The 12,067-nt window shown below is 40.0% G+C and overlaps 1 pseudogene; it reads right to left on the bottom strand.

Annotated features, from left to right (window-relative positions):
- Positions 1 to 6,833: 6,833 nt before the first annotated feature.
- Positions 6,834 to 7,340, bottom strand: LOC100064651 (large ribosomal subunit protein eL29 pseudogene; annotated as a pseudogene).
- Between the last annotated feature and the right edge of the window lie 4,727 nt (positions 7,341 to 12,067).

The following is a 12,067-nucleotide window of genomic DNA, read 5'->3' on the forward strand; positions in this document are numbered from 1 at the left end:
CTGGCAGTTATTAATCACGTCCTGGCTGTGTTGGACCCATTGTTACAGAAGTTATTAGTATGTAGTTTCCTGTGTTGTTACTAGAGATAGCAATCCGGCTTCCTGCAAGTCTGACTTTTAGCAGGCTGGCTTCCTGGATAAGAGGTTGGCTTCTGGGCAGGTCGCTGCGCATTGTGGGTCACTTCTATTTTTACATGTGTCTGTTTATATATTCAGTCTCCCACAAGATACTCCTTAATGATAGGACTTTGTTGGTCTGGTTACTACGAATTCCCTATTTCATATGATCCCTGCACAACATGTTTTCTTCTTTCCTAGTCAGGGGAATAACAATCTTTTTTTCATACTAAATATACCAAATAATCTATTACTTGCATAGTCGTACTGAAAAGGCCTTATTAGCTGATTAATTTTGAGAGTTTACATGTTAGGAGAAGAAAACAACTTGATTTGAGCCAAGCCTTTGACAATTCTTTTTTCTGCTTCTGTGTAAACAATATGGACCCCTCAATTTTTCTTCGGCTATCTAAACTGCACTCTGATCTAAACTTCAATTTAAAAATTCCTGACCTTCAAGGAGGAAAGAGGAAGGGACCAGCATATGTTTGGGATATAATGCTTTTAGCCATCAATTGTTAAGAAACAACTGGGCATTATTTTCCCCTGCTTGGACCCTGTAGACTAAGAATATTGTGTCTGACAGAGTTTTTGTTACACCGTGATTCCACTTGACAGACGTGGATTTCCGGTTGATGGTGGTTATAATGGTATTTGACAAGTTTTAAAGCCTTAACTGATTAGTAGAGATCCCCCCTTCTCCAGTCAGGTTAGAAAAATATCCATCATTCATATTAATTTCATCAGTAACATGGATTAAAAGTTCAAGGCCTGGATCATGAAATAAAGTTAGTAAAAATCATTGTCATTACTGGGATTTATGGAATACCACTTAAAAGTACAATGTTAAAATGCTTAGTGAAATACATATTAATCTAAAAACATATATAACTAATATAATAAATGTATAATATGTATAACTCTAAAGCTTCTAGCAACCATGTTCACAATTTCTGCTCATGCTCCTGTGAGCTCACTGTTTTCTTTCTCCCCCTGCACTCCTGCCAAAGCCAGCATCCTTGGCCAAGTTCTCACTCTATTACACCTAGGTTGTTGCAACAGTCCCTTCCCTACCTTTACCCCAGGCCTTCTACACAGCTGCCAAGAAGAGTTTCCGCAAACATCCTTTTCATTACATCTTTCAAGGTCTCCGCAACTCAGTGGTATAATAAACATATTTATCACATATGCTCACTTCCCATGTGCCAGGTATTGTGCTACTTTATGTGCACAAAGGTGCTGGGAGGTATCCATTTGGAGACACAGAAACTATCACTGAGCAGGTTAAGCAACTCACTTAAGATCCCATCACCAGAAAGTGTCGATCAATGACTTTATGACCCCAAAGCCCAATCTCTTCTGTGAACCACTAGGCTCTTCTGCATAGCAGGAAGGGCACAGGCTTCAGCATCAGACAGGCTTGGACTTGAGTTAACTCTGCCGTTTACTAGTTATGTGGTCTTGGGCAACTTAACCTATATGGGTCAGTTTTTTCGTGTGTAAAATGAGAATGTTTTGAGGATCAGATGACGTAGCAGAGCTCTGGGGTCCTGCTCTTAACCCAGGGCAAGGCAATTTGCATTAAGTGTCTAGCACCAAATCTGGAATAGAATGGGTACTCAATAAATGGTGGTTAACTAGCCAAAATAACTCCTTAGACTAGTTCTCAAGATTCTCCCTCAGCTAGATCCTCCTTTTCTCTACCAACTCCTAAGCCTCTCCAGGTTCACCTCTCTAATCTTAGCAGCTCAGGAAGCAAGTTGAAAGAGAAGAGAGCATGCATTAGGGGTCAGAACACCTGGGTACCAGTCTCAGCTCCAGCCTATGAGCCAAGTGACTGTAGCCAAGTATATTATCTTTGAGTCTTGCATTTCTTGTCTATAAAATGGGGATTATGTCTTTCTTGCCTATTTCACAAGGTTATTATGGGGGTTAGATGTGTTACTATATGTGAAAGGCCTTGGAAAGCATAACAAGTGGTATTGATCTGTTTAATTTTGGAAAGCACTTTTGAAATTCTAGTGAAGTGCGTGTACTGGGAGGGGGCCCAAGCAGCCTGGTGGGTCAGAGGAGTCTCCCTGGAGGAGCTGATGTCAGAGCTGAGACTTGAGGAAGGCGGAGAGTTAGCAGGTGAAGAGGGTTCCAGACTGAAGCAATAGTGTGAACAAAGTGGAGGAGGTGTGAAGTGGCAGGGGGCGCTCAGAGAACTGTGAGCACTTCTGTATTCTTGGAGCTGGAAGTGAGATGGGGAGATGAAGACAGGGGTCATGTCAGGAGGACTCGGTAGGCTTGCCATGGAGCCTGAACTCTTATGGCTCTGGAGCCATGAAAGCCGTGGAGGGGTTTAAGCAAACGAATCACGTGGTAGGTCAGTATTGTAAAAAGATTACTTTCATGGCAGAGTAGAGGATGAAATGGAGGGAAAGAAGAATGAAGCTAAAAGTGTGGTCAGGATATAGGCTTTAACCAGGGCCAATAGTCAGGGCAGACGGTGAGGAAAGGAGCGGTGATGTCAATAAATATTTAGAAGATAAAGTTGGCAGCACTTGGTAATAAGTAAATAGTATTTTTGGGTAACAAAAATTGACAAGTTTGATGATTGATTCTTGGCAAATGCTGTAGTCGATTTTTAGAAATGGTAAGTCTTTAATTTAGAAATTAAACTGGTAGATTAATTTAACATCAGAATAGGTTGAGTATGAACAAATCATACCAAATATGCCTCATTTCCTTCTTTATAGAATAGGTTTTTTTTCCCATTATGACATCATAAATGCTTGTTATAGAAAACTTGGAAAATAGAGAAAACTAGGGTAGGAAAAAGTTCTACTGCCCACTAACATTTTGTTATCAGTATTTTTTTCTAGGATTATCTTTTAACATGGTTGTAATTATTCTGTACATTGTATCTAACAGTCTATTTTTTCCCTCAATGTTGTACTTTAAACATGTCTATTTTGTAACAAAATCTTTGTAAATATCACTTTAAATAATTAGGTAAGATTAACTTTCTATGGATGTGCTTTAATTAATATGTTATTGGATGTTTAAGTTATTTCCAGTTTGGAGATGTTTAAAATAATAATTTGATTGATCCTTTATCTATAAAGCATTTTGCACATGTGGTTCAGATTCTCTTAATATTAAGATTCTCTTAATTCCTTTAAGATTTCTAAAAATTTTTACAGTGTTAAAAGGTATGAATATTTGAAGACTTTTGTTACATATTATCAAACTATTTCCAAAAGGATTGTAACAATTTAAACTGCCACTAGTAATGTAGGAGTGTCTATTTCACAACATCTTTTCCTGGATAGAGTATTATCATTAAAAAAGAATAAGCAAAACCAGAAGACTTTCCTAATTTGATTAGTAAAAATTACATCTCATTTAATTTTCTTTGTTTTTAAAAATATGAATAATACATGCATACCAGAAAAAATTAAATAGTTTAAAAAGGCATAAAATAAAAAAGCAAAAATATTCCTCTTTCCACCAACCCCAAACCTCCCCTTTTCCCCAGAACAACCACTAGAAAAACTTTCTTGTGTATACCCTTCTGATTTTTTAAAAAAATTTAAGTCTTTGCAAACTAGTACTAGGTACTATTTATATCAGACTGTTCTGGGACTCAGAAAACTTTCCATGCCAATTCATATAGCTCTACTCCATGAACATATAATAATTTATTTAACCAATCTCCTACTGATTGACAGATTATTTTCAATATTTTGCTATGGCAAATAATGCTGCAGCGAACATCTTTGAATTAAGATCTTTGTGTACTTGTGCAGGATAAATTCCTAGATGTGGAATTATATTAAATTTTAGATTTAAAAGTTGTTTGAGTCAGTTTATGATTTCACCAACAATGTGTAAACCTTTACTTCCCATACTTTCACTGATCAACCTTGAGTTATCAGATTTATTAGTTTTTGTCAATCTGATAGATTAAAAAATGTCATCTCAGGGTGCATTCATTCATAAATACTTATTGAGTTCCTAACATGTGCCAGGTCCTGCTCTAGATGCTTGGGACACACAAGTGAACATAACAAAGCTCCCTGCCCTGTGGAGCTAACATTCTAGTACAGTAAACAATAAACACAGTATAAAAGGAAATTATCCGGTAAGCCAGAAGGTGAGTGCTGGGTGCACTAGAATCTCTGCCTTTGCTGCCTCTGAAACAGGATGTCATGGTTGCCCTTGTCACAGTGTCACCAGAATAGATTTTGGGCAGGTGTTGCTTCTTAGCCTCAATGGCTTCTGCTGCAAAGTTTGGCACCAGAGTGTCTGACTGGCGAAGCCGAGGTCATCTGACTGCACTCTTGCTGCAAGGGTGGCTGGGAAAGCGAGGGTATGGAAACTTCAGATTCTGTGATGAATAGAAGGTTCTGTCTAATAAAGTGGGGGATTCCTCAAATGTAAGAAGGGGTTCAGACGCTGAGCAGCCAAGAGAAATGACAAATGTCCACACCCTGGGTGTTTGATTCCCTTTCACAAGCGCCTGGGCAAACCTCAGGGAAAAAAGTTCCCCCAAATCAAAGTGGACCGGGGAATGTAGGTACCCAGAGGCCAGGGCCAGATTTGTGTAATCTGATGGGCAAGTGCACGTAAACCTAAGGTCAAAAATTAAGGAACATGATCAGCCATTGGACCTAAGAGAATAATGCAAAATGTCACAGATGTGAAAGCCACATACCCTGTGTCATGAGGAGATTTAGGGGGACTGTAGAACTTGCTTTCATGTGTAGAAAGGTTGTCATTTGGCAGAATGAGAATATGTGGGTCATACGTATTTTTGGAAGCTGCAGAGGGCAAAGCTACATTCATCATGCATTCAACAATTACTTAGTGAGCACCTCCTACACCAGTCACTGGTCTAAGCATTGCAGATTTAATAGTGAACCAGACACATAAATTCCTACCAATGTAAAGCTGATGGGTAATGGGGGAAAACGATAAAAGAATTATACACATATACTTATAATGTTAGATAGTGCTAGGTTCTATAAAATAAAATAAAACAGGGTTAAAAAATAAAATAAAGTATGGAGCATGACAGATAAAGCAGTAGGAGAAGGTATCTCTGAGATGGTGACATTTGAGCAGAGACTTCAATGCAGGGAGGGAGCAAGCCCTGCAAACGTCTGGGAGAAGAAGTTCCAGGCAGAAATTAAAACAAGTGCAAAGACCCTGAGATGGGAAGGCACACAGTGTGTTTGAAAAACACCAAGAGGCTCGTGTGGCCAGAGAGCAGTGAGTAGTAGGAAATGAGGTTAGAGACAGTCATGAACCAGCTATTTAGGGCCTTATGGGCCAACGTAATGCATCTTGACCTATTCTAAATGTCATAGGAAACCAAGAGAGGGCCTCGAGCTGGAGAATGACATGATCTGACTTACGTTTTATAAGGATTAAAGTGGCTGCTGGGCAGAGAATAGATTGTAAGAAGGGCAAAGGTAGAACCATGGAGACCAGTCAGGAGGCTACTGCCATGGTCCATGTGGGAGATGGTGGGGGTAACAGTGGGTGGGAGTTTCAGAGAGACACAGCGTAGCTTCATATAAGAAAACCTCCAGGTAATATAGCTGTCCAAAAATAGAATGGTCTGGGTGCTACAAAAGAGGTTTCTGCATTGGGAGAAGTTTGGTCTAGACCGGGGTCAGCAATCTACGCCCACAGGCTAATCTAGCCTGCCACTTGCTTTTATAAATAAAGTTTTATTAGCACATAATCACACACATTATTATCTATGGCTGCTTTTGCACTACAACAGCAGAGTTGAACAGTTGCAACAAAGACCATATGGCCTACAAAATCTAAAATATTTATTGTCTGATCTTGTACAGAAAAAGTTTGCTGATTCCTGGCCTCGAGGTCTTCTCAGGTACTTCGTCCCTTCCAGAGTTTCTATGATTCCGTATGTCATTGTTCACTTGACACTTCTATGTCGTCTTTGTCATTGTGTAAACACTCAGCAGTTTCCTTAAAATATACACTTTTTCGGGAGGTCAGGTACAGAGGCCATCCTCACTTTGTGAAGGAAAAAAAATTTGTTCCAAGGTCCCAAGGGTAATACTACTATTTCCCTGTAGAGAAAAAGTCTGGGTCATTGGCAGTATCCGTGAGGTAGCTCAGCAGTTGCTTAATAAAGTCATCTTGATAATTTTAAGAAACGATATCTGAGATTAGGAACCAAAGGTCTGAAGATGAAGGTCTTGCTCCTGATAATGCACCGAGGCCGAGAGCAATGGAAGCAAGTAGCTCACCAGCCAAGAGAGGCTGATCCAGTGCTCTGATTCTGAAGATGCAGACAGGTCATCATTTGGAGAACTGAAGAAATTCCAGACCTGAACAGTAAATTTCATTTCTTTTAATGAATGAGAAGAATGTTTGTGCAAGATACAAACCAATCTTAATTATCAAAAGAAAAGAAAAAATGCAGCCGGAGCTTCTTCTCTACCACACAAACCCCTGGAATTTGAAATGCAAACAATCCTTATTTTCTCACTTGAGGAACAGGGCATTGGAAGAACAACAGGGCTGAGCAAAAGCAGAAAATCTTCAAAGGAACCCCAAAAAGGGGAGGGTTTCTTTTTCTTTCTTTTCTTTTGACAGATCCTGCCTCAGGTTTATTTGTACAAACAGCGCAGGAGGACACCAGCCAGGGGTCACACCAGTCCTTCCGCCCTCACACTGGCAGACAGAGGTCTCTACTTGGCAGCCTTCATGGGGGCCTGGGCACCTTTGGGAGCAGGAGCCTGAGCCCGAGCCACAGTTGCAGCCGCAGCCTGGGCCTTGGTTTGTGCCTTGGCCTTGGCCATTGGCCGGCAGAGCCTGAGACCCTTGGCAATACGGGCGCGAGCACGTTTCCCGAGCTTGGGGTGAGTAATGTAGGTAAGTGAACTGAGCTTGCGGCTGCCCTCCTTTGGGATTTTGGGCTTGACTTCCTTGGGCTTTACGAGGGCCTTGACAGCCTTGGCACGTGCACTTGGCGTTGTTGGCCTGCATCTTCTTCAGGACTGTCTTGTGCTTCTTGGCAAAGCGCATGTTCCTCAGGAACTTGGGATCCATCCCCTTAAGAGACTCACATCTTTGTGATCGAGGTTTCTTGATGCCCTTTCTGTGCCATTTTCGGGACTGGCTGTGCGTGGTATGGTTCTTGGACTTGGCCATGTCTGCACCAAAGCCCGCGGCTCCGAAGTGCCTGGGACCGGAAGAGAAAGGGGGTGGAGGGTTTCTTACTAAACAATAGGTTCAAGATCCTGTAAAGGATGAAAAAAAACAGGAGGCAAGGAGTGTGAGGTATGTTTCACTGCTACATATTGATGCTTACGGTGAGCCAAAGCCCACACGGCTGGCTTTCCAGAAAGTAGGATTTCCTCTCCCTTTTGCCTCCACTAACAAAAACATCAGATGGACTTCTACTTTGAAGAGTGCTATCATTAGGACCCATTATGAGGAATGGATTTTTCAAATTGAAATTCTTTAAGTCATTTTCAATTCTCCATCTGTCTTATAGACATACAAAAAATTAAATTGGAGATAATTATTCAGACAATTCAAACAAAGAAAATTCCAAAACATGCTTTTTGTGTTCTTTGTATAGACATATTCATGAGTATATGGAAATTCTAAAACAATGTTCATTCTTTGCCTCAGCAGTTACCTGGGCCTTTCATTTGGGTGGTATCAATCACTGCAAAATTATTAGTTTTCTCTGTATTTTTAGTGACATGTTATAGTGACCTAATCATTTTTAAATAGTTTTGTAGAATATTAATAGGACTGTTGCATAAAAGTATTTACTTCCGGAACCCAGTTTTAAAATTCTTCCTAGAGCACATTTCTTCAAACATATCTAGGCTAATAGCTTTTTGGTATGTGACTGTTCATTTGCATATACACTTATGTTTACTCAATGCTTACGTATTGCTCAAGGCACATTGACCTAGCTAACAGTTACAGGTTGCATAGTGAGTGACAATATAAATACCACCTTACACTTGTTTACATAGGACGGGCAGAGCACTGGTGAGGAAGTTGTAAAACTTCCCCAAGCAACCTGGGACAGGCCACTGGACATCTCTGAGCTTCTGTTTTTCCCATCTACAAAATGGAAATAGTAGTATATATATAGATATATTACTAGGACAAATTATTTTAACATCATAATTGTGAATGGACTAATTATGAATGGAGAGCGCAGAGAAGACTATTATCATTATCAACTACCTTGTCTGATATTGGATCCCAGACGTCCTTGGAACAAGTCTTCTGGGGAAGAATGTCGTCATCATCCAGTAATGGTCTCGATAAGAAAATATTAGGAGTCAATAATTATGAATACCAAGATTTCATTACTCATATAGGAGACCCTGCAGCAGGTTATAGCCATTTTCTTAAAGCAGTTTATGTTCTCCAAACTCTTCTAACTACGCCTTAGGGTTCTGGCAGCCACATTCTCTAAACTCAAAACCCGGATGTATAGTTTGACCTGGGATTTTTGTCCTGTAACCAAGGATAAGAGACATTTTGTGAGATACATTGTGGAAACCAAATTACTGGAATTTCTGGGACTTTTTTCTTGGGAAAGAATCTGAATATTTGAAATCTAGAAAGTCCCTGATAATCAAGGATTTAAGGACATGATCCTTATGACAAGCCACAAATGCCCAATTTTGAGAAGTAGAGCTCAAATTTAAATGCAGAGAAATCATCTGTAACTTGGTTAATATCAATTTTAATGAGGCAAATGTGCTTTCTATCTAGTAAATTAAAATGAGAAAAAGCAAGCAGAAAAGCAAATACCTGTTTATCATCAAATAGTTCTCCCAGAATTTCCTTCAAAGTAACTCTTCTGAATCCTGTGACCCAGTGAAGGCATTGCTTCCCCTGATGATTTGTTGTAGTTTAAAAAAAGAGGTCTGGGTTGGGGGTGGGGGCAGGATAGGGCAGGAATTATGAAAAAGGTAAAAAATCCGTACTGCAAACTATACAGATCAAATATCATACAACATTTCACGTGAATAGTTACTGTCATTCTCAGTTTACTTGTTATAAACTTTGCAAATTTTGGTTTCAAATAGCATTTGGGTCCATCAGATTTAGTAGGAGTAAAGGTGGGGAGGGGAAAGAGAAGTGAAAACCATATTTTAGCAAAAACATGGAAGAAGAAAACTACAGTCTTTGCATGTAAAATTTAGCTTCCTGGTAACCAAAGCAAAGAAGAAAGTATGATGAATTATATAACTTCTTCTTTTCTAGTAGAAGGAAACAGGCCAATTATTCAGGAGAGACAAACCTTTTCTGACACTGAGCTTTGAAAATAATTTGTCACAGAGGTTTTTGTATAAAGGACCTTGAACAATTTAATGGATGATATTTTCTAGTTAGAAGATTTTACATATGTATGAGAGCTGAGCTGTTAGAGAAATGTTCTTTCATGCAGGATAGGAAAGACAGAATCTTTCCCTCTCTCGCACATACCCCCATGCAAACATCTACACTCCTGTCCATGCACACATGCCTTCAAAAGGTATGTGGCTCTGATGGGCATGACCACAGAGAAGCCAAAATTATGTCATTACTCATGGCTCCTCAGCGAGGAGATAAGAGGTGTACTCCCTTTGAAGCTGGCATAACCATCCTTCCCATCCTAGCAGCCTACATATTGAAAGTGAGATTTGTAACAGCTGTTTGGTTTTGCTGCCTATTCTGCCATTCTTTCTTCTATCAAGGAGTAAGAAAGGATAAAAGGTAGGAGAGAAAAGTGCTCACATCCTCTCTTCCACCCAGCAAGGTTTGTGGCTAGAATCCTTCTTGGCCTGAAGGAAAGATCTGAATCTCCATGCAGTGACCCTAAGGGAGCAGGACAGTGAACTAAAGATGAGGTATGCTGGCAGATTCACATGAGAACAGTAGGCCCACTGAGCTCTCTGTTATAAAACGTGACACCTTCATAGAGACACAGATTAGAATGACGGCATAGAGGAACGCGTTTCTCAGAAGGCTACCTTCAGCGCTGGACTGCTTATTAAAGACCTATCAAAACAAAGCCCAAACAGGCCACTAAGTGGTGCTTTGGTGGATTAACACTGTGCTGGATCTTACATTCCAAGATTTCAAAGTTCCTTTGAAGTTAGCACATTAGGAAATCACTTTCCAAGTTGCCCCACTGTAAGCTTCAGACGTTTCCCAGGAGCTCTCTGATGGAAGAAGTGTTGACTAATTCTTTAACAAGGGGGAAAAAATTTTTTTCATGACAAACTCAAAAAACTCATAACTAAGGGAAAAAAGAACATGGAAGTCACGTGGCACTTGCCAGAGCTGATCTTTCCTTCTAAAGATTCAATTCTCTTCAGAAGTTCACAACAGTTCTGTTTCCTTAATGTGGCCCTACATCTCTATACGCTTAATATGAGGGTAATTTCTTTAAAATATTAAAATTCAACTTGCCGTTAAGGTAGCCATTATCATCTTTGATTTTGTTAATATTGCTTTAGTGACCTTTCAGTCTGAGGGACACGAAGTCGTCCGTAGGAGGAGTGGATCTTCTTGCTTGCTCTTAGGGTCACTCAGGTTGACTCGAGGATTAGGCTGTGTGAGGCTGGAGGACACAAGATGAGAGGACTGTTCTGTCCTCAAGTCCCTCAGGGATCAGATCCCGACTCCTGACACAAACTGGAAGCTACCGGTTTTCCAGGCGTGAACGCGGAACGTGAACTGCTTTCCCAGAGAAACCTTCAATGCTTCTTAGAAGAGATACAAACAAATCTCGCAAAAATAAATAAATAACAGATCACACTCATTAAAGAGTATGGAATAGAAATGCGCTATTTTAAGGCAGCTGTAGCATTTACATGTGAATCTAATGACTTTCCTGTTATCACATCTGTGGGTATTTATAAACTTAGCACAGAAACATGCGTCACCACTGATCCCTTGAAAGTAGTCGAGGTTATGGTGTGGGGGAAGAACACAAAATTTAACTACAAAATGAAGCTTCTTAAAAGGTCAGTGGAGTGGGGAATAGTAATTATTCCAGCTGAGCAACTCCCCACAATACATTTTTGATGCAATGACTAATTATTGTGATTATTTTCATCAGCAAAGGCTCCTTTAGAGCTAAACATATTCATTTTATCTTTTCATTTTTCTCCCCTAAAAAGTATTTCAAGCCTTGGAGGAATTCCATATGTCTTCTACCTAGACGTAGGGAGTGTGCTCTCGTGTGTTCCCACAAATGGTGAACCGCCTTTCTTCCCACAGCTCTTCTGTCTTTCTCTCTTCTTCGTATCTCCTCCAGAGAGCCAGCCAGCACCTGTGTTGATAATATCCTCGTCTGACTTTTGAGGACCCCTGTGAAATAACTGTGCACACAGCCTGCAGCCATTAAGATATAGTTTAATATAATGAGGTGACACATCATTTCAATAGAAAGAAGTAATCAGTGTAGAAATTGTAGGTTTTTAAAAAGTTCTTTTTAGTCCCCGAAAATGTATTGTCCAGTTTTACAGTTTCATATCAAATGTGGGGCTTTACCGTGCATTTACTCGAAGGCGCTGCATATGGGAGTGGTTTTGGAGCTGATGCACAGTGGTAGCAAGAACAAAAGATTAACAGAATAATTAGGTATAAAATATCATGTATAATGCCATCATCATAATAATTCCTTAAATTCCTATAACCTCTTAGGCTTTCAAAGGGCTTTCACGCACGTTCTCATTTCCTCTTTGTGGACCTGGAGGAGACACACCTACTGAATCTGAAACCAAATGAATGTAGCTGAAAAGCGTGCTGCTCCAGACATGGCCTGCGAGGAACAGTCCAGTTTTCCAAATTGTGAGCCATCTATACTATCACAAAAACAAACACTAAGATCGAGTCTTCAGAGGCAAAATGAAGAAGAGATTTGTGGGGTATTAACTAGATTATCATATTCTGC

This window comes from Equus caballus, chromosome 5 (assembly GCF_041296265.1).
Source record: "Equus caballus isolate H_3958 breed thoroughbred chromosome 5, TB-T2T, whole genome shotgun sequence".
In the NCBI taxonomy this organism is placed as follows: domain Eukaryota; kingdom Metazoa; phylum Chordata; class Mammalia; order Perissodactyla; family Equidae; genus Equus; species Equus caballus.